Source organism: Lithobates pipiens, unplaced genomic scaffold (genome assembly GCF_037356315.1).
Source record: "Lithobates pipiens isolate NorthernLeopardFrog02 unplaced genomic scaffold, aLitPip1_a1.2 Scaffold_27, whole genome shotgun sequence".
Classification (NCBI taxonomy): domain Eukaryota; kingdom Metazoa; phylum Chordata; class Amphibia; order Anura; family Ranidae; genus Lithobates; species Lithobates pipiens.
The window spans coordinates 78,134,253-78,158,188 of NW_027507788.1; the positions used below are offsets into that span (position 1 = coordinate 78,134,253).

The window sequence follows — 23,936 nt, forward strand, 5'->3', positions numbered from 1 at the left end:
ATCCCAGTTTACTTCCTTCACTAATGGAAAAGAGTTCAAGATTCATGAACTCATTACATGTAACAGTACCTTTGTCACCTACGTGATAGAATGCCCCTGCCGGAAACAATATGTAGGGAGGACGACAAGACAGCTACATATAAGGATCGGGGAACATATTAAAAACATTAAAAAAGGATACAACCATCATAGTGTCTCCAGGCATTTTAGGGACTACCATGGGAGAGACCCTAGACATAACCTTCTATGGCATTGATAAAATCAAGGGGCATTGGAGAGGGGAAGACAGAAAAGTATCTCAGAACGAAACCAGGTGGATTTTCTGCTTGGATACATTGCAACCGGCAGGCCTGAATATAGAACTAGATTTAAATTGTTTTCTAACTAATTACTAAGTAATGTACTCCCTTTCCATGCTCCGGTCCCACTCTCCTACCAACCAACGTCCCCCACAAAGTTGGGGCATACATTTGTCATACTAGAGCCTCAAGGGCACAAAATCTGATAACACTACCTGATCCCATGTTACATCTGGATGGGCAGGATTGAACCTTTTAAACCCAACCAAATGGAGTATAATGTTACATCATCCTGATGTGTACCAAATAAAGGGATAACACCCATGGCCATTAATCGAAAAAGACTAGGAACCATTAATGTTTATGCCTCAAACTCTTTCAGAATTGTCTGAAAACAGACCTTTAACCATTAATATCTATACCCCACCCCCTCCCGGACGGGTTAAGATTAATAAATATACGTAGGTATAATTTTAAATTCTCTTCCTTATAAGACACGTTATATCTAAAGTTTTTAAAAATCTCCCCAATGGATATGTTAAAACAGGGCTCGACATAACCCGGGCGCCAGGTCGCATTTGCGACTAGAATTAGCGACCTGATGCAGCACAGCTGGGGGTATCCTGTCTCCGTGGACCACCTCGGCGTGATCGCGTCGGGTCGCGCCGCCGGTAATTGAGCCCCCGGCCTTGAGGCCTTCTACGATCCTATGGTTCCTTCTGGAATCTGGCGCCCTCTTGTGGTGGCCGTTGGAATTACAACCAGCAATGCTAATTGAGCTTCCCCTGCCAGCCCATCTCTCATTCCCTTTACTCAGAACCCCTAAATATTTATATATAATATAATATATATATTTTTTTTATTCTAACACCCTAGAGAATAAAATGGTGGTCGTTGCAATACTGTCTGTCACACCGTATTTGCACAGCGGACTTACAAGCTCACTTTTTTGGGGAAAATGTATTTTTTTTTTTTTTTTTTTTTTTAAATAAAAACGACAACAGTAAAGTTAGCCCAATTTTTTTTTTTTTTTATATTGTGAAAGATAATGTTACGTCGAGTAAATCGATACGCAACATGTCACGCTTCAAAATTGCGCCCGCTCATGGAATGGCGACAAACTTTTACCCTTTAAAACCTCCATAGGCGATGTTTAAAAAATTCTACAGGTTGCACGTTTTAAGTTACAGAGGAGGTCTGGGGCTAGAATTATTGCTTCACTTAACCGATCGCAGCATACCTCACGTGTGGTTTGAACAACGCTTTTATATGCGTTCGCTTCTGCACGCAAGCTTGGCAGGACAGGGCGCGTTTAAAATAATTTTTTTTTTCTTATTTTAACTTTCATTTTTATTTTTTTCACTGTTCTTTAAAAAAAAAAAAAAAAAAAAAAAAAAAAAATAAATAAAAAAATAAAAATAAAATATATGTGTGTCACTTTTATTCCTATAACAAGGAATGTAAAAATCCCTTGTAATAGAAAAAAGCATGACAGGTCCTCTTGTATATGAGATCTGGGGTCAGAGAGACCTCACATCTCATATTTACACTAAAATGCAATTTAAAAAAAATAAAAATAATAAAATGTCCCCCTAAGAGCTATGGGCAATGACTAGGAGACAGGTGGGGGGCTGGGGGCTATCTTCCCCTCACTCGTCTCCATGTCAGGCCAGGGACAGGTCCAGATCACCATCACGGAGCTGGCTCCTAACGTTTTTAGCTGGCTCCTAGATTCCAAGCTAATGTGTCAACCCCTGTGTTAAAAAAAAAAAAAAAAATTAAGTTTTATATATGGTCGGTAACAGTAACAAATCGAATTGGATTGAATTAATCATGATACACTTGTATTACCATAACCTAATATATTAAGGGCACAAGGCCGATGGTCCCCGACTAGCCAATGCAACAATAGTGATCAGAAAGATGCTCCCTAAAAATCTCAAAAAATCCCAAATAACCTGATGTATTCTACACATATTTGTAATTCCATTTCAAGTAGTTATTTATTGTTTTTAGATTTTTTAATTATATTTTTTAATTCTAAACAATCCTCTGGAGATATTTTCTTATTTTTATATTTCATATATTTTATATCTCATATTTTTTATTTTTTTTGTATCTTTAGCACTTTAGGTATTATTATTCCTTTTTTGCATTTTTCGTTTTCCCTCCTTGGGATGTCATGAAATACCTCTTTTCCCCCTTCCCTTCTATTTTTAATAACACATGACTTTTCAATATATGTTCTAGGGAAATAACCAATACAGTGCCTTGCGAAAGTATTCGGCCCCCTTGAACTTTTCAACCTTTTGCCACATTTCAGGCTTCAAACATAAAGATATAAAATTTTAAGTTTTTTGTGAAGAATCACCAACAAGTGGGACACAATTGTGAAGTGGAACGAAATCTATTGGATAATTTAAACTTTTTTACCAAATAAAAAACTGAAAAGTGGTGCGTGCAAAATTATTCGCCCCCTTTACTTTCAGTGCAGCAAACTCACTCCAGAAGTTCAGCGAGGATCTCTGAATGATCCAACGTTGTCCTAAATGACTGATGGTGATAAATAGAATCCACCTGTGTGTAATCAAGTCTCTGTATAAAGGCACCTGCTCTGTGATAGTCTCAGGGTTCTGTTGAAAGCGCAGAGCATCATGAAGACCAAGGAACACACCAGGCAGGTCCGTAATACTGTTGTGGAGAAGTTTAAAGCCGGATTTGGATACAAAAAGGATTTCCCAAGCTTTAAACATCCCAAGGAGCACTGTGCAAGCGATCATTTTGAAATTGGAGTATCAGACCACTGCAAATCTACCAAGACCTGGCTGTCCCTCTAAACTTTCAGCTCAGACAAGGAGAAGACTGATCAGAGATGCAGCCAAGAGGCCCATGATCACTCTGGATGAACTGCAGAGAACTACAGCTGAGGTGGGAGAGAGTGTCCATAGGACAACAATCAGTCGTACACTGCACAAATCTGGCCTTTATGGAAGAGTGGCAAGAAGAAAGCCATTTCTCAAAGATATCCATAAAAAGTCTCGTCTAAAGTTTGCCACAAGCCACCTGGGAGACACACCAAACATGTGGAAGAAGGTGCTCTGGTCAGATGAAACCAAAATCAAACTTTTTGCTCACAATGCAAAACGATATGTTTGGCGTAAAAGCAACACAGCTCATCACCCTCAACACACCATCCCCACTGTCAAACATGGTGGTGGCAGCATCATGGTCTGGGCCTGCTTTTCTTCAGCAAGGACAGGGAAGATGGATGCAGCCAAATACAGGACCATTCTGAATGAAAACCTGTTGGAGTCTGCAAAAGACCTGAAACTGGGACGGAGATTTATCTTCCAACAAGACAATGATCCCAAACATACAGCAAAATCTACAAAGGAATGGTTTGCAAATAAACGTATCCAGGTGTTAGAATGGCCAAGTCAAAGTCCAGACCTGAATCCAATCAAGAATCTGTGGAAAGAGCTGAAAACTGCTGTTCACAAACGCTCTCCATCCAACCTCACTGAGCTCGAGCTGTTTTGCAAGGAAGAATGGGCAAGAATTTCAGTCTCTCGATGTGCAAAAAACTGATAGACATACCCCAAGCGATTTGCAGCTGTAATCGCAGCAAAAGGTGGCTCTACAAAGTATTAACGCAAGGGGGCCGAATAATTTTGCACGCCCCACTTTTCATTTTTTTTATTAGTTAAAAAAAGTTTCAAAAATCCAATAGATTTTGTTCCACTTCACAATTGTGTCCCACTTGTTGCCGATTCTTCACAAAAAAATTGAAATTTTATATCTTTATGTTTGAAGCTTGAAATGTGGCAAAAGGTTGAAAAGTTCAAGGGGGCCGAATACTTTCGCAAGGCACTGTAGGGCGAACAACATTTAGTTGTACAGGAAACAATAGCAATCTCACAGTGAATGGCACAAGATGCAATATGTTGTGGTCTGTTTTATGTTTTGTTTTTAATGTTGTTCACACCGCCGTTTGCAGGTACATATGTGAATGAAGCCGCTGCAGTACTTATGTATTAAAATTGGCGCGTTGTCTATCTAAGACTCCACTGCGAGGTTATTTTCCAGGATTTAATATTGCGTTGTTTTTACGCCCGCGCTTGCGCAGCATAAACTCCCTTGAGAGGTCAATTTCCAGCAACTAATATGGCGGTTTTGCTCCCGCGCATGCGCAGTACGAACATTACACCCTATAATAAGAGGTGCACCAAGATGGCCGCTCCAGACGACGTCCAATGACGAAACACGTAGGGCATGGCCTAGCGTACACACTCTCTCCCACAAGGCGGCGGCGGTGTTTTTACTACTTGTGATAATACGAACGTTTTAATCTGCATATATGTGAGTAGCCACTTGTTTTATACAATAAAGGCATTGATTTGAAATACAGTTTTGCACTATGGAAGTTTCTGTATCTTTTTACATATGAACAAATGAGGAACAATTGAACAGCATACCGGACCAGCTTTATATAGCGACACAGGCTCACACTGTGGAGGCAAGTTAACCCCTGCAGGGGTGCTGGTGAGTGCGGCAATTTGCTTCACGCATGGATAGCGCACCAGTTTTGTTCCAGTATACACTAAGGCACTGAACACGAGTCACTTTCATTGATGTTTATGGAAAATTCTTGGAAGAAAACTTCTTTCAATTTGATCATTTCCAAACTTTCTTTTTGTGTTAATATTTCTTTGCAATTGTAATCATTTTTTTAACTGTTTTGGTTTCTTAGAAAATCTGAAAAGGTTTTTGAAGCACTTTAAAAGAAAGTTTTGTTTATGTAAAATCAATGTAAGCTAGTCAGGCACTAGAACCATCAATTCACACTGTTGCACGTCAGCACTTTTCTGCACAGCAGTTATTAACGTCATTTTTCTATTATGTTGATTTTACTGTCATAAGTTTTTTTAATGATTTCGAAAGAATTTGTATCAATATTGTTTTCACTGTGGTTCAGCAACACAAACACTTGAGAAGGTAGAATAGTGGTAACCCAGTTAACATGAGATTTTTTCATGCGATTTTCATCTATGACTAGCAAGCGATTTATTCCATCAGTATAGGAGAGCACCGCAACTACCCCTTTATTTCCCCCCCCCCATTTCACATCACTGGCTCCATAGCGTAAACCCCCCCCCTCCTTTTTTCATAGGTCTTTTGAATAGACCCGCTACTCCAGAACTATTATAGCCTTCCCCACAGCTAACAGTTCTCTGAAATTTGAGGAGCGGCATGCCTCCTCTGGCAATCAGGCTCCCTTGGCCTGCCAGTCCTCTGAGCGAGCACTCCAGCGTCATAGACTGGCATCTGTGGCACCTCTGTATCCAAAAATAGGTCATGACATCAGCTATGATTTTCGTGAAAATCATGGGTGCTGCCGAGAGAGACCAAAAGGAAGGGTTTTGAACTGCCAATGACTTGGACTGTTCTCCATGAGAACTGCAAATCTGAGGAACTTTTGAGGACTCTGGCAGATTGGTACATGAAGATAAGCGTCCTGAAGATCCAGGGTTACCATGAACACCCCTGGTAACAGATTCCTTACAGAATAAAATGTTTCCATCTGGAAACATCTGTAGACTATGAATTAGTTCAGGACACTTAAATTGATGACCATACAAAACCCGCCGGAAGTCTTCCTGACCAGATAGATGCGAGAATATCCCCAGAATTTTTTAACCTTTCGGAACAGGAGAAATCTCCCTCCATTTCCCACATAGTAATCAGATTTACCATGACCTGCCATCTCTCAACAAGTAGCCAAGAAAAAAAAAAAAATCTGTGGAGGGAGGCTTTTAAATTACAACCTGTAACCCCTTTCTAACATTTGGGAGGATAGAGGGATTGTTGTCCATTCATTGATGAAATGGGACAATGTCCCCCCTAGCCCCACTTTGGCATCACTGGGGATTTTTGAAAGGGGCTGAAGGAGCAAAGAGTACCCCCCCCCCTTTTTTTGCTTGTCTTTGTTAGAAGACCACTTCTTTACCTATTGGTTTTAAATTTAACCTGGTTTTGGAGGCTACGAAAAGGCCTCTTATTCTGGGGCTTATTCCTTTGAGAAGACAGAAAATGCTTACTCTTCTTGGAGGATCGATCTAGGACTCCCTTTAAGGAAGAACCAAATAAGAGCTCGCCCTTAAATTGTATGCCGCAAAGTTTATTCTTGGGTGCAAGATCTCCCTCCCAAGATTTTATGCCGATGGCCGTCTAGTCGAATTAATGAGGGCTGATGTCCTGGCCACAGATCTCACTGAATCTGCTGCCGTATCAGCCAGAAATGTGAATGATTTGGCAATAAGGGGGAGAGATTCCCTGACCTCCTCAATTGGGGTGTTGTGGTAGGGAAGGTCATTCAGGACATTGACCCCACATATCCAAATTCCTAGCAACACAAGTGGATGCTATAGCTGGCCCTAAAGAAAGGCAAAGGCATCCCAGGCCTTATGCAATACAGAGTAGGGCAGCAACTAACGATTATTTTCATAATCGATTAGTTGGCCGATTATTGTTTAGATTAATAACAAAAATAAAAAAGTAATTTTACTGAGATTTGCATTTTTACTTTTTGTGGCCAATATTTTGTTGGGCAGATTAAAAAACACTGCAAAAATGCATTATTACATGCTTTTCCATTGAAGTATACTGAACCAAAAAAACAAAAAATAGCACCGTTTTTTTTTTTTTTTTTTTTTATGCAAAAGTCCTTGTCTTTTCCAAATATGCAGCAGCTGAAAAAATAATGGATGTGAGCGTGTCCCATAGGAAACCATGTAAATGAACTGTAGTGTGTTTCAGCAAAAAGTACAAAAAAAAATAAAAAAATAAAAAAAAAAACAGAGGTGTGACCTAGGCCTGAGATGTTTAGTAACATAATGGGGTTAAAAAAAAACTAAAATTATAAAAAGAGCAAATAATCGCTACTGTAAGGGGGTTAATTTTTTACTATGGGACAGTGAAGTAATATTTACAGTAGCGATTTGCTCTTTTTGTACCATAAAGGGCTAATTTTTTTTTTTAACCCCATTAGGTTAGTGGCCAATTAAGCGATTACTATTTTCATAATCGATTCATTTCATAATCGATTAGTTGTTTCGGCCCTAATACAGAGTCAGCCTTCCTATCCATTTGAGCCTTAAGGACTCCAGAATCCTCAAAAGAGAGATTTGACTTTTTAGATACTTGTGACATAGGAGCGTCTAACCTAGGACATTTGAAAAACACCTAAAAAAATCGGACTGAAAAGGGAAACCTTTTTTTGTATCCTTTACACTGGAACAACCTACTTTCAGGTTCTTTTCATTCAGAAAAAGGATCATGAGCTTGAGTGAGTGATTTTACTGGAAAATACCCAGGTTTATGTCCCTGTAGGCCTTTGTACATCTTATCCTGAACAGACTGGGCTTGCAGAGGCATCTGGATCTGTTCAGAAGTATATATTGCCTTTAATAGTTCATAAATATCTTCAATTGGGGGAAAAATAAAAAAATAAAAAAATAAAAAATAAAAGACACCTAGTTGAGCTACCAGTATCTTAAACCTCCGACGCGGATTCCTCGTCAGATGCAGATACTGCATTCTCACCCTCTTCCAGGTCAGAAACATCTCGTGAACTAATAGTCTGATACTAAGAGAGGAAGAGATCTAGCAGAGATCGAAGGTTCCTGAGCCACAGTAACAGATTTTGAAGTGGAAGAACCTAGCCCTGCTAATCTGTCATTAAAGGACTGAAAAGAGGCAACTACTTTCATAGAAGCCATAAATTCCTTAACCGAGGAAACAGAACCTGACCCTGAAGGAATACAATCTTCACAAAAATGTTTTTTTATAACCCTCAGGAAGCCTAGCTCTACAGTTCCCACATTTTTTCTTTATAGGATCAACACTCCAAAGACATGCAGGTAGGTAGGTTAATTGGCTTCTGTCCAAAATTGACCCTAGTATATGAATGGGGACCTGGGATTGTGGGCTCCTTGAGGGTAGGGACCAATGTGAGTGTGCAATGTACAAGGATAGGGACAACTGTAGACACTCAGGTTGAACTGGATGGCCTGGTGTCTTTATTCAACCTTATTATCTATGCAACTATGTAACCTAGAAAAAAATAAATAAATAAATAAAAAAAAGGGCAACAAATATATACAGACCGCCAACTGTAGCAGCTCTAACAGGTTCTGGAGAGGCACTTGCATTGGGGGCAGGATTGGACCCGAATGCAGCCACTGGTTCAGCTTGGGTGGGTGCTCCATCCCCAGGTAGGTCCTCTGACTCCATAGAGAGGATACTAAACCGGCTAGTGTCAGTCTGCTGACCGCCGCTGTGCTGCTAAACTAGTCTGCCCTGCATCTGGCAGACTGTTTCCCAAAGAAGCGAATCCCCTGAATTGTATCCACGCTGAGCCAAAGACATCAGCGTCCAGAAATGTGACGTGTCACTTCCAGTTCTGGCGGAATGCATCACAGGAAGTGCGACAGACGCCATCTTGGTACGCTCAATGCAGGGAAAACCATTAGGATGCTTATGCGGACATCTCCACATATCCAGGCAAACGCCAGACATATGCAATGGAAGTTGCCACTGCTAAGACCACACAAGGCAAGTAACCCATTCCATACACAGGGTGCCCTTTTTATTCTACTAAACTGGAGAAATACCACAGACATGGTCACAACCCGCCTGGGTATCACAAAAAAAAAAAAAAAAAAAAGGAGGGGGCTGCCAACCACAGTTACCAGACCCGAAAAAAATTAACGTTATGGTGTGTACTCCTGGAGGGTCTGAAAAAAAAAAAAAAAAACAATTGAGGGTCAGAAGAAAGGGAGGGGCCTTTTAAATTACAGTGGTACCTTGGATTACGAGCATAATCCATTCCAGGAGAATGCTTGTAATCCAAATTACTTGCACATCAAAGCGAGTTTCCCCATACAAAATGGAAACAAAGATAATTCATTTTGCACTGCCTTCCATTACATGCAATACCGCATTTGACCAGAGGTGGGGGCGCCAGATAGCCTTGGAAACGGAGTATTTCCAAGTGTTTCTGAGTTAAGAGTATTTTTTAACGGCTCCAAACCGTTCCAAGTGTCCCCGCGGCCCACCCCACACACACACACACACACACACACACACACACACACACACACACACACACACACACTTCTGGGCAAATTCGGTACTGCACTGCACATTAGCTTGAATTCTGCTCGTTTTGCAAGACGACACTTGCAAACAGTCATAATAAAAAAAAAAATATAAATAAAAGTTGCTCGTCTAGCAAAACACTTGTTAACCGCGTTACTCACAAACCAAGGTTCAATTGTATGTCCCATTTGCATTTCCTGTAGAGGGCAGGGCCAATAATCTCAAGTAAATGTCCTGGAAGATGAGGGGGGAAAATGCCTTGTTGATGTCAGAATGGGCAGACTGGTTTGAGATGATAGAAAGGCAACAGTAACTCAAAATAACCACTCGTTACAACCAAGGTATGCAGAATATCATCTCTGAAAGCACAATACCTCAAACCTTGAAGCAGCAAAAGATTACACCAGGTGCCACTCCAGTCAGCTAAGAACAGGAAACTGAGGCTACAATTCACACAGGCTCACTTAAACTGGACAAAAGAAAATTGGAAAAAAGTTGCTTGGTCTCATGAGTCTTGATTTCAGCTGAGACATTCAGATGGTAGGGTTTGAATTTGGCATAAACAAACATGAAAGCATGAATCCATCCTGCCTTGTATCAATGGTTCAGGCTGGTGGTGCAATGGGGTGGGGGAAATTTTCTTGGCATACTTTGGGCCCCTTAGTATCAATTGAGCATCGTTTAATGTGTGGAACAATCAGATGTGGTGGAATGGGAAATTTGCACGGATGTGCAGCTGGCAAATCTGCAACTGCGTGATGCCATCATGTTATAATATGGACCAAAATCACTTTGTTGAACCCATGCCACAAAAAATTAAGCCAATTCTTGAGGTAAAAGGGGGTTCAACCCAGAACTAGCAAGGTGTACCTAATAAAGTGGCTGGTAAGTGTGTGGATAAAAAATAAGTCTGTCTAGTTCAAGCAATAATGCATGAAACATTACAGAAGTCTTCTAGTATTCATAATTGAAGGGGGGTTTAAAGTAGGGATGCACCGAATGGGTTTTTTGGTGCCGAAACCGATACCGAAAATGAAAAATACACTAGGCCGAAAACCGAAACAGCACCGATACCGAAAATGAGTGTTTTTAAAAAATATTTTTATACAGGAGGTGGTCAGAGACTGGGGACATGGTACAGGAGATGGTCAGAGACTGGGGACATGGTACAGGAGGTGGTCAGAGACTGGGGACATGGTACAGGAGGTGGTCAGAGACTGGGGACATGGTACAGGAGGTGGTCAGAGACTGGGGACATGGTACAGGAGGCATCCCCCATTGCAGCCAGTGTGCCCAATTGCAGCCAGTGTGCCCAATTGCAGCCAATTGCAGACTGTGTCCCATTGCAGCCTGTGTGCCATTTTGCAGCCAGCCTGTGCACTGTGTGCAGGGAAGAGAGCCGCCTCCGCCGCCTGTTTGATAACCTTGTCCGGGCACTTTGATAGACAGATCATCCGTCCAATCCTGCAGATGATCTGTCTATCTAAGTGCCCGGACAAGGGGGAGGGGCTGCGTGTGACGGCGCACGGCCGGGAACACACAGCAATTGAAATGAAAGCTGTGATGTTCCCGGCGCTGTTATCAAAAAGTTGGCGGAGGCGGCTCTCCTGAGCTATGATGGGCGTCACCAGGGGCGGGGGGCGGAGCCCCGCCCCCCACCCAGGCCACGCCCCATTTTCGGCTCCATTATCGGCTGTTTTTCTCTTTCGGCAAATTGCCGAAAAGGGCATTTTCGGCCGATATGTTTCGGCGGCCGAAATTTCGGTGCATCACTAGTTTAAATGGGTTGTAAAGGTAAAAGTTTTATCACATTAATGCATTCTATGGTTTATGTTTACCAAATGCATTTGGTAAACCAAATTAGCGGATATTATTTAGTCTCTTTGAAAGTTATAGAGTCTACAAGCTATGGTGCAAATCATTGAAAATTGATCACATCTGATCACACCTGATGTACTGACGGCCTATCTCATTTCTTGAGGCTCTGAAACGTCCAGAAAGTACAAATACCCCCCAAATGAGCCCCTTTTGAAAAGTAGACAGTCCAAGGTATTTCGCAAGAGGCATGGTGAGTTTTTTGAAGTTGTAATTTTTTCCCACAATTCTTGGGAAAAATAATGTTTTTATTTTGTTTTTTTACAAAATTGTCATAACAAGTTATTTCTCATACACAGCATATGCATACTTCCAATTACACCCCAAAATACATTCTGCAACTCTTCCCGAGTATGGCGATACCACGTGTGGGACTTTTACACAGGCTGGCCACACAGAGAGGTCCAACATGCAGGGAGCACCGTCAGTGGTTCTAGGAGCTTAAATGACACCTCTAATTTCCTAACGACCTATTACATTTGTGAAGGCCCTAGAGCACCAGGACAATGGAATTACTCACAAAATGACCCCATAGTATATTCTATGAAGCATTACAAGTCTTTTGAATGGTTACTTTTTTTTTTTTTATATACACAAAGTTGTCCATTTATAAGATATTTCTAACACATAGCATGTATATAGCAAAAATAACACCCCAAAACACATTCTGCTACTCCTCCTGAGTATTGTGATACCACATGTGAGACTTTTACACATCCTGGCTATATACAGAGGGCCAACATGGAAGTGGTACCTTCAGGCGTTCTAGGAGCATAAACGACATGTCATTTCGTTCCTACCTATCACACTTTTGAAGGTCCTGGAGCACCAGGACAGTGAAATTACCCACAAAATGACCCCATTTTGGAAAGCAAACACCCCAATGTGTATTCTATGAGGCACGGGCTGCAAATAGGTACTCTGACGGGCTGGGGACAGGTACTCAGGTAATCAGATGGACTGACAGGTCCTTTTTATTGGGGGGGGGGGTAATTAGTGTGGTTGGTGTGTACACTAGGCGGTAAGGAGATGTTACCACAATCTCCTCCTCACACACGATCAGTGTGTGAGGAGGAGAACCCGGTAACATCTCCTTACCGCAGTTTTACATTCTGTGACCGGCTGTGATTGGACACAGCCAGTCACGTGGTAAAGAGGCGCATCCCCGATCGCCGCTCTGCATGCGCCCTAGGCGTGTGCATGAGCCCTCTAACGGCACAGTACATGTGACCGGCTGTGATTGGACACAGCCGGTCACATGTATGGGGGGGGGGGGGGTGGGTGAGGAGGAAAATCCCACAGATCGGGGATGGGCTGTGTCCGAGGGCACAGCAAGAGGGCCACTCCCACTGACCTGTCTCCGAAAGAGTGTTAACTTAAACTGGAAGTAAACTCCCCTATCGTTTTCAGCCAAGGAAGCTGCCATCTTTGCCTCTATTTAATCTTCAACTGCTATGGTGCTGCACATGTGGTTCGTTATGACACCAGCCATTGGATGGTTTGATAGTTTGGCTGAGAGCACAGCCAATGTGCAGTTAGCATTCCCTGCATGTTTTTTTTTTTTTTTTTAAACTGTTTAAATCCATGGGTTTACTTCCACTTTAAGCACCTGACCAGACCCTAGTTCCACGCCTGCCACAAGAGACAGTGCACCCTGTGGCCAGGCTGAACATCTCACAGTCCAGTCAGACTAATGCAGGAGGTCCAATTTAGACAAATAAACACAAACCAAACTGCAGTTTAGGCAAAGTTCAACTTTGAAAAAAAACGCATAGTGCATGCTCTTCAGGAGCCGCCGCTACATACGTATAACATGTTTGTTGTTATTTAAAGCGGTTCTCCACCCTAAAGTGGAAGTTCCGCTCATGTGATCCCTCCCTCCCTCACCACAATCGGCACCTTTCAGGGGGAGCAGTTACCTGGATAATCCAGGTATCTGCACCCACTTCCGGGACAGACCACCGCAGACGCGCCCCCCCCCCCTCCCCCCCCCCGTTGTGTTCTGGGAAACACACAGTTCCCAGGACACAGCGGGGACCAGCAGAGACACGCAGCGCGACTCAGTAGGGAACTGGGCAGTGAAGCCGCAACGCTTCACTTCCCGATTCCCTGACAGAGGATGGCGGCGGGGGCAGCAGAGAGAAGAGCGATCGCTCGTCATCTGCCGCCGACATCACTGGACCCTGGGACAGGTAAGTGAATTTATTAAAAGTCAGCAGCTGCAATAGTTGTAGCTGCTGGCTTTTAATATATATATATATATATATATATATTTTTTTTTTAAAGGTGCAGAACCGCTTTAAAAAAAAAAAAAAAAAAAAAAAATCCTTTACAGCCCCTTTAAAACAGAACTAAAAGGGGTTAATACTCACATTTTCAATGGTCCCTCGCTGGTGCTGGCATCTTCTCCTGTGTACCGGCACAGGTTGATGCCACTCCTGCGCATGCATTCAAGGATCGGGACAGCTGCTGTAAGCTGAGCATGCTCAACTCGTTTTACATTCCGGGGATCACTGAGCAGGTGTAGGTTATTGAGGAACAGACCCTGCACATACCTTTTGTAATAAAAAGTCTGCCTACTCACTGCATGTAAACTTTAGTTCCACTTTCCCACATCAGCACACACTACTACAGTTTCAGAGCAGAAACCTGACACCATGGGTCACCCTTGGCAGGCAGTGCCACCGTAAAGTGTGACCCACAACAGATCACTTTTCAGAGGGGCAGCAATGACAGTTACAGGTGTAAACAATTCTTAACTCTGTTCTTTCACTATTTAACAGAGATGATCACCACAAACATCATTTTATGACTGATTACAAGTGGAAAGCCAGCATGCCAGCCCAGTAAACAGAGAGCTTCCATCTAAAGTCTCTCACACAAGTGTCCTGAACAACAACAACTTATGCCAGCTGCAGTATTCACCATGAACCCCCCTCCCATAGGCTGTACACACGTATAGCCCGGTCCCTGCACACCTCAGGTCACAGTACCCAGGATGTGGAGGCAGCCTGTGACATTACCTGCCCCAGTCACCTGACCCCCCCTCCTGGGTGTCATACAATGTCACAACTCCCTCCACACCGCATCACCGGACGCTCCACCACCAGCCCCTCCTCTCCCCCCGGTCTCACCTGTACCTCCCCACCATTCCATCATCCGCCTCCGTTTATAAACTCTTCACCTAGTTTCAGAAAGCTCTCTTCCGTCAGACCAGCGCGACACTTCCGCCTCTGGCCCCGCCCACCGAGCACGAGACTACGGGTTCCCAGGATCAGCCGGCCAATCAGGACATTACCCCTTCTCGCTGCTAAGAAGAGGGGGAGTATATAAGGGAGAGCTCTCTGTCACTTGGCATTAAAGTACGCCATCGTTTTTCAATAGAGGGCTGTGGGGCTGTTTCTGATGTATTAAAGATTAATTCAAGATGAATTCCAGGGGAAGATTATACTTGTAGTGGGTCTCCCACCACACTGAAAGGGTTGAAGTATTATTATTATTAAAACTTTAGTTTTGGAGAGAGATTGGAACCCCGATTTTTTATCGTTGCCTGTGCCCTCATCAGGGTTTTGTTAACATGAGATGTAGCAATGTGTACCCTATACAAGGGTCCTATTTACGCACACTTCACAAAACAGGAAGTGAGAGGAAATCTTCCAAAGTAAGGGAGACGAATGTCCCCATCGGGGTCTAGTAACGCCCTCCCAACACTGGAATCCCACACTGTAGCTGTCTTTCGGCTAAAGCGCGGGCGGAAAGTGGTTAATGCAACTGTATAAGGATTTCAATCCATATATTATAAAAAAAGATATTTTTATTACAACAAATTCATTAACCGGTTCCGGGCCAGCCGCCACAGTTATAATGCGGCAGGTTGGCTGTCCTGGGTGAGGCGTTGTGGCTTTACATCGGGTGCACGGCGATCTGATTCGCCTGGACCTGGTGATTGGTTCTGGCGAATGGGAGACTGTCCTCTGCCTGTAAGTGTAAACACGGGCAGGGGAAGCAATTTCATCTCCATCTCTGGAATTCTTTTCCGTTTCAGAGAGAGGACATCCAAATGTGAGTTGCACCAACACTACACTGACACAGTACACATAGGCACACATTTTACCCCCCCAATTGCCCCCCCCAGTTAACTCCTTCACTATGTCGCAGTGTCACCAAGTGCAGTTTTCATATTTTTCTTTAATCACTGTACTGGTGTCATTTGTGATACTAATCAGCGTTAGGGTACTTAGTGAAGGTTTAACCCCTTGATCACCCACTGTCAGTGCATAGTTGGCAACATTGTAAAAAAAAAAAATGCGGGACACTTTTTTGGCAGTAGGCGGGGTCGTGTTATAACTAGGGGGCGGGGCATGCGGTTATAGGTGTGGCCTAGGAAAAGGATAAAATGTGGCGCGCATAGTGCGACGTGGCAAAATATGGGCGTGGTTTTCGTAAAATAGTGGGCATGGCTTACATGGGGCGTGGCTCAAAGGGGTGTGGTTAGTGTCTGAGATGAATGTAGGATGGAGAGGGAAAGGGAGAGGGAAAGGGGGGAGGGATGGAGGGACAGCAGCCCCCCGATCCTACACCACAATAGCAATGTGTTTTCCAGAGTTTGACAATCAGCACATAAAGATACTCCAAATACCTGGTGTTAGCGCTTCAATCATCCCGGCGCCATGATTGTTATGGTGTCAGGATGATTGAAGCACATTATTTCTATTATTACATTGTAATATGAAATGAAATCATTCAACTCACTATAATGCCGAATCAGTGGGAGCCATGAGCACGTCACTAGCCATGTTGCCTGCCACCAGATGCCATCAGGTGCCCCCAGCAGAGTCCCTCCTTACATCAGATGCCCCATCAGAGCAGCCCTCCTCACATCCGATGTCCATCAGAGCAGCCCTCCTCACATCCAGTGTCCATCAGAGCAGCCCTCCTCACATCCAGTGTCCATCAGAGCAGCCCTCCTCACATCCAGTGTCCATCAGAGCAGCCCTCCTCACATCCAGTGTCCATCAGAGCAGCCCTCCTCACATCCAGTGTCCATCAGAGCAGCCCTCCTCACATCCAGTGTCCCTCTGACATCCAGACAGACTGGCCCCCCTGACATCCAGACAGACTGGCCCCCCTGACATCCAGACAGACTGGCCCCCCTGACATCCAGACAGACTGGCCCCCCTGACATCCAGACAGACTGGCCCCCCTGACATCCAGACAGACTGGCCCCCCTGACATCCACAGCCTGGCCCCCGGAAAACAGACTGGCCCCCGACATCCACAGCCTGGCCCCCCGCAAACAGCCTGGCCCCCGACATCCACAGCCTGGCCCCCGGCTAACAGCCTGGCTCCCGACATCCACAGCCCGGCCCCCGGCAAATAGCCTGGCCTCCGACATCCACAGCCTGGCCCCCGGCAAAAAGACTGGCCCCTGACATCCACAGCCTGGCCCCCCCGGCAAACAGACTGGCCCCCCGACATCCACAGCCTGGCCCCCGGCAAACAGACTGGCCCCTCGGCAAACAGACTGGCCCCCCGGCAAACAGACTGGCCCCCCGGCAAACAGACTGGCCCCCCGGCAAACAGACTGGCCCCCCGGCAAACAGCCTGGCCCCCGACATCCACAGCCTGGCCCCAGCAAACAGACTGGCTCCCGACATCCACAGCCTGGCCCCGGCAAACAGACTGGCTCCCGACATCCACAGCCTGGCCCCCGACATCCACAGACTGGCCCCTGGCAAACAAAATGGCCCCCCGACATCCACAGACTGGCCCCCGACATCCACAGACTGCCCCCCCGACATCCACAGACTGGCCCCCGACATCCACAGACTGGCCCCCGACATCCACAGACTGGCCCCCGACACGATCCACAGACTGGCCCCCGACACGATCCACAGACTCACTGGCCCTCATCATCCCGGGCGGAGATTTTGAACCAATGGTGCTCTCTATTGAAGACCTCTAGCGGCCGGCGGTGAAAAACTGGAAATTTCCCGGGACAAACCGAATTTTCCGGGACATTTCCCAGAACAAAATTAATTTGGGACAAATGTCCTAATCCTGGGAATGTCCCAGGAAATTCGGGACAGTTGGCAACTATGTCAGTGTATAGTTAGCCAGTTAGCTAGTTACTGTCACCGTCAGGTTTTAATAGTGTCAGGGTACCCGCTAGGGATGAGCCGAACACCCCCCGGTTCGGTTCGCACCAGAACTTTCGAACAAACTTTAGAACCCCATTAAAGTCTATGGGACTCGAACGTTCGAAATTAAAAGTGCTAATTTTAACGGCTAATATGCAAGATACTGTCCTAAAAAGGGTTTGGGGACCTGGCTCCTGCCCCAGGGGACATGGATCAATGCCTAAAATGTTTTTAAAAATGGCCGTTTTGGCGGGAGCACTGATTTTAATGACGATTAAAGTGAAAAAAAAAAGTGAAATATTCCTTTAAATATGGTGCCTGGGGGGTGTCTGTAGTATGCCTGTGAAGTGCCACGTGTTTCCCGTGTTTAGAACAGTCCCTGCACAAAATGACATTAAACGGAAATAACATCATTTAAAACTGCTTGCGGTTTTAATGTTATATCTGGTTCCTGCAATATGGTTGAAAATCATTGAGAAAAATGGCATGGGTAGCCCTCCCTGCCCATTACCAGCCCCTTTGGGTCTTGTACGCATATTAACCACTTAACAACCGCCCTATAGCCGAATGATGGCTACAGGGCGGTTTCTTAACTCTGGGAGGCCCCTGGGGCGCGCACTCGAGAGCATCCGTGACCGCCGGGTCCACGGGACCCGGCGCATCACGGATCACAGTAAACGGCCGCTCATAGCGGCCGTTTACCACGTGATCGCTCCGTCAAATGACGGAGTGATCACTTGTAAACAAACCTCCCTCCCCCTCTCTGTACCGATCGGAACAGCGGAGGGGGAAGAGATCGGTGTCAGCAGCGATGTGGGCTGCATCTGCAGTGCCCACATCGCTGCTCACCGAAAATTAACCCCGCAACACTCTGCAACACCTGCCAATACCCTGCAACGCTCTGCAACACCCGCCAATATCCTGCAATGCTCTGCAACGCCATACTCTGAGATACCCAGCCATAGTCGGTGATACCCTGCAATACCCAGCCATAGACACCCCCCCCCCCCCCTCCCGCCCTCCAGTGCTTCTACCGACTCGCCAATACGATCAAATCCAGAATCTTTTTTTTTTTTTTCAGGCTTTCCAGCTTAGAGGTGAGATGCGGGGTCTTATTGACCCCATATCTCACTGTAAAGAGGACCTGTCATGCCATATTCCTATTACAAGGGATGTTTACATTCCTTGTAATAGGAATAAAAGTGATCAAAAAATTTATTTTTGGGGAAAAAAAATGTCAAACTAAAATAAATAAAGTAAAATTAACAATAACATTTTTTTTTTTTTTAAAGCGCCCCTGTCCCCATGTGCTCGCATACAGAAGCGAACGCATACGTAAGTCCCACCCACATATGAAAACGGTGTTCAAACCACACATGTGAGGTATCGCTGCGAACGTTAGAGCAAGAGCAATAATTCTAGCCCTAGACCTCCTCTGTAACTCAAAACATATAACCAGTAAAAAAAAAAAAAATTAAATCGTCGCCTATGGGGATTTTTAAGTAGCGACGTTTGGCGCCATTCCACGAGCCTGTGCAATTTTGAAGAGTGGCATGTTAGGTATCTATTTACTCAGTGTAACTTCATCTTTCACATTATGCAAAAATTGGGCTAACTTTACTGTGTTTTTTTTTTTAAGCACAAAACTTTTTTTTCCAAAAAAAAAAAAAAAGCATTCGAAAAATTGCTGCGCAAATACCGTGCGAGATAAAAAGTTGCAACGACCACCATTGTATTCTCCAGGGTCTTTGCTAAAAAAAAAAACATATATAATGTTTTGGGATTCTATGTAATTTTCTAGCAAATAAATGATGATTTTTACATGTAGGAGAGAAATGTCAGAATTGTCCTGGGTGCTCCAGAACGCCTGATGGCGCTCCCTGCATGTTGGGCCTCTGTATGTGGCCACACTGTGTAAAAGTCTCACACGTGGTATCGCCGTACTCGGGAGTAATAGCAGAATGTGTTTTGGAGTGCAATTTGTGGTATGCATATGCTGTGTCAGAAATAAACTGATAATATGACAAGTTTGTGAAAAAAAATAAAATAAAAATAAATCTTGATTTTGCAAAGAATTGTGGGAAAAAATGACAACTTCAAAAATCTCATCATGCCTCTTACTAAATACCTTGGAATGTCTTCTTTCCAAAAAGGGGTCATTTGGGGGGTATTTGTACTTTTCTGGCATGTTAGGGTCTCAAGAATTGAAATAGGCCGTCAGTACTTCAGGTGTGATCAATTTTCAGATATTGGCACCATAGCTTGTGGACTCTAACTTTCACAAAGACCAAATAATATCCACCAATTTGTACTTATTTTTACCAAAGATATGTAGTAGTATAAATGTTGGCCAAAATTTATGAAGAAAAAATTACTAATCTGCTAAATTTTATAACAGAAACAAAGAAAAATTCATTTTTTTTTTTTTACAGAATTTTCTGTATTTTTTCTTTTATAGCACAAAAAATAAAAAACCGAGCGGTGATTAAATACCACCAAAAGAAAGCTCCATTTGTGTAAAAAAAAAAAAGGACAAAAATTTCATATAGGTCCAGTGTTGCATGACTGAGTAATTGTCATTCAAAGTGTGAGAGCACCGAAAGCTGAAAATTGGTCTGGTTATTAAGGGTGTTTAAAGCGGGAGTCCGCCTGGACTCAGAGTTTTTTTTTTTTTTTTAAAAGTCAGCAGCTATAAATACTGCAGCTGCTGACTTTTAAAATAGTGACACTTACCTGTCCAGCGCGCCCGCGATGTCGGCACCCGAAGCCGATCTCTAGGTCGACACGCGAGTGCTGCCGCCGCCATCTTGGGTATGGGAATCAGGAAATGGAGCCTTTCGGCTTTATTTCCCGGTTCCCTACTGCGCATGCGCGAGCCGCGCTGCGCAATGAGGACGGTCCCCGCTGCCTCTGTGATCTGTGTGTTTCCCAGCAGGCAGCGGGGCACTTGCGTTAGGGGGCGGGCACTTGCGGAAAGGGGCGTAATGTACGCCCCTTTCCGCAGAGAGCTAGCCCGGAAGTGGGTGCAGTTACCTGGATTATCCAGGTAACTGCACCCCCTCCCCCCTGAAAGGTGCCAATTGTGGCGCCGGAGGGGGGGAGGAATCCGATGAGCGGAAGGTCCATTTTAGGGTGGACCTCCGCTTTAAGTGCCCAGTGGTCAAGTGGTTAAGGGGAACCCAGTACCCATATTAAAAAAAGGAAATGTGTGTGGCCCCCAGGCCCTATATACTCAGAACAGCAGTATACAGGCGGTGCAAACAAGACAGGGACTGTGTAGGTTTGTTGTGTTAAGTTGAATCTGTTTGTAATTTTCAACTGGTACATTTTTAAAGTATAGCTCCAGTCAAAAAAACAATTTTTAAGCTTTTTGGAAAACATAGGGAAGGGTTATCACCCCTGTATAATTGAAAACAAAGAAAAAAGGAATGCGATATATCACAGACACTAAAGTGGCTAATTAGAGGATATCTCAGATATAACCAGGTCAAAATGGTGCCATCATCCTTAGTGAGTGGCTATTGCGAGAAAGGACTGGATGGGGACTTTAGGATTTTAAAGGCACCAGTAATAAATTTGAAAGGAGTTTCTTTCTAATCAGTCGGTATTGGTTTTATATAAATTTATTCAAAAAATAGAAAATCATACAGATAGAAAGGTTAAAAAGACTGTTAGACATAGGAAATGGATCTACACACATAGGAAGACTGCATCAGTATACATATCAAGGTGCAAATATTACAAAGATTCCATATCTATACAGGGGAACTAATCACCCACAGTAGAACCAAGATAGGTCAATAGATATTATGATGAAAAACTGATGCAGGATCCAAGGGAAGTGCCCGACATGTTTCGCGTTCTTACGGACAACGCTTCTTCTGGGGCGTGATTAAAATTACTTATATACTTCAAAAGACAAAAAAAAGAGAAAGACAAAACATGTATGAATACATAGGTATATATGACATCCATTGTTATAAGCAAAACCCTGAAAGGTTTACTATATACACAGCATTTTCACATTATAAAGAGTCCAGACCCCCCACCGTGACATGCAAAAAGAGGTATCCCCCCTGCCTATCCGATCGCAGGCTGTGTAAATGGAACTGGGTACTCTTAGCCACCAGAACAGCGACCCCCCTGGAGTTGTTCGCGTAGGGAGTGTGATACATCCAGCCCACCCAGGGCCTCTTGAGGGACAGTTGTAGCTGCCCCGTCATGTGAGTTTCAACTAACACAACAATGTCTGCACGCATCTGCTTAACACACGACAGGACAGCCACACGTTTCTGTCTGGTCCCCAGTCCCCGCACATTCCAGGTAAGCAATTTAAGGGTACCCATATCTATCTGGGTACATTACACAAAACAGGTGAATCATCTGTAGGCCACCCAAAATCGAAGCCCACAAACCCGTCTGCACATAGGGAGCCAGCCACCCCCCCCCCCACCCCCTCCCGGGATCTCTCCCACACCAGATAAAATAAAACAGATAAAACAGAACAGTTGAGCAGCAGTCAGACACAATGATGTGAATAAAAACAGACATAATAGCTAAACATTGCAAATAAACTGTGCCTACTCTGGTCCGGCAAAACAACTCGAGCCCCACGCATCCCTCCGTCACCGCGTGGGCCGAGGCCGGCCAGGGAAACTCAGCTTGAACAGTCAGTGATGCCCACATCCGGCCACAGCAGACATTTTGGAAGGCACAGGATGACAGGTAGGGAGATGAAGGCCGGGCGCATCCATCACTAGCAAGGGGGACGAACAAAAGTTAACTGTGCTGCACAGCCAGGTAGAAGCGTACAGCATCCAATACCAACAAAGATCGGGGTGCAAGAATCCGTCTGCCAAGACTGTCCGCGGAAAGAGGGGACCAAAACAAAATATAAAAATATAAAATTAAAAAAAAAGGGGGGGATAAGAAGGGGGATGAAGTAAGTAGCGCGGGGCACATAGCAGGGAGTGGACAGTCAGCACCAAGAGCCAGGGCTTCCATACAGTTCTAGTCACGGGAGAAGAGGAAGAGGGACAGCAGTCCCAGGCTACTCACATATTGAGCGGTGGTCTTCTCCCGCAAGATCCGGAGGGTACAGGGCAGCACACGGGTCAAAATACCTTAGAAGCAGCAGGTTCACACTCGGGCATCATCCGAGGTCTGATCCAGCCAGGAGAGTACCGCGTTGGGATCTTCAAAGAAGTGTGCTTTACCATCTCGCATAATCCGCAGCTTTGCAGGGAACAACATCGCATAAACCAAGTGGCGAGCACGGAGCCGGCGCTTCACCTCAGAGAACTGTGCCCTCCTCCTTTGGACCTCAGCGGAGAAATCCAGAAACACCGCAATACGCTGGTTCTCATACGGGATGTTACCCTTCTCCCGGGTGAGGCGCAAGACCACATCCCGGTCACGGTAGTTCAACATCTTCGCAATGAAGGTACGGGGCGGGGCTCCAGCCGGCGGGGGTTTGGAGGCTAAGCGGTGTGCTCGCTCCACTGCGAAGGTGGCGGAGAAGGCCTCTCTTCCGAAGGTGGCAATCAGCAAGCGCTCAAGGAATGCGGGGGGGTCCGAGCCCTCGGCCCTCTCCGGCAGTCCCACGAACCGGAGGTTACACCGGCATAGCCTATTTTCAATGTCGTCTTGTTTGCTCAGTACAACATTCAACTGGTGCTGCAGCTGTTCGGTGGTTACTTGGAGGGGTGGGATGTCATCCTCCACTTGCCCAATCCTGCGTTCCGTTTCGCCGACTCGTTCCCGCAATTTGTGTAAGTCCTGTCGGATAAGGGAGATGTCAACCTTAACCTCCTCAATTCTGGAGGTAAGAGTAGTACGGCATAGTGTAACGGCTTCCAGGATACGAGCGGTGTCATCCAATGGCAGAGTATCCTCACTTGGTCCCGATGCGGCGCCATCTTCCTCCACGAGGTCCGGGCCGTCCGCCCGGAATTTGCCAAGCTTCGCAATCGCACTCTGGGCTCTCTTAGTCGGCGATATGCCCAAGGGGTATACGCTGAAAGGAGGCAGTAGAAAGTGCCCACAAGTGGGTCAAAATCGGTCCGTTAGGATAGAATCAGGATACTAGGCAGCTGGAGCTCTCATGAGATGCGTCCTACGCCATGCAGCTTCAGGCCACGCCCCTCATCCCCCTGTTTGACACATGTGTTACTCCATGGGTCAAGAATGCTGCATACTTAAATAAAGTCTTTGGCGGGACTGGTTTGTTCTCTGGAGAGATATATATGTCCTCATGGAGGGTGCATCCTTTTGTGACCCAAAGTTGTTTTTCAGATGGGGGTGCACAACTTTGCATATCCTTCAAAATTGTGTGATCTAATTGTATATCTTCCTGTTGCACTAAGATTTGTGTAGATTGATTAGCTGCTTGTTTAGCAGCTTTGTCTGCTTTTTTATTCCCCTCACATATTGGGTCTTTGCCTTTTGTAAGGGCCTGACATTT

At 44.9% G+C, this 23,936-nt stretch overlaps 1 protein-coding gene across 5 annotated transcripts in view; it reads right to left on the minus strand.

Moving 5' to 3' along the window:
* Positions 1-14,577, minus strand: part of NR1H2 (nuclear receptor subfamily 1 group H member 2) — a 232,388-nt gene extending 217,811 nt beyond the window's left edge. For 2 of the 5 annotated variants that reach the window (XM_077457095.1, XM_077457099.1), the window contains exon 1: positions 14,468-14,577. The gene's annotated coding sequence lies outside the window, so the exon portion shown is untranslated. The remainder of the gene's footprint in view (positions 1-14,467) is intronic. The other 3 variants (XM_077457096.1, XM_077457100.1, XM_077457098.1) reach the window with 2 other exon arrangements.
* Positions 14,578-23,936: the final 9,359 nt, after the last annotated feature.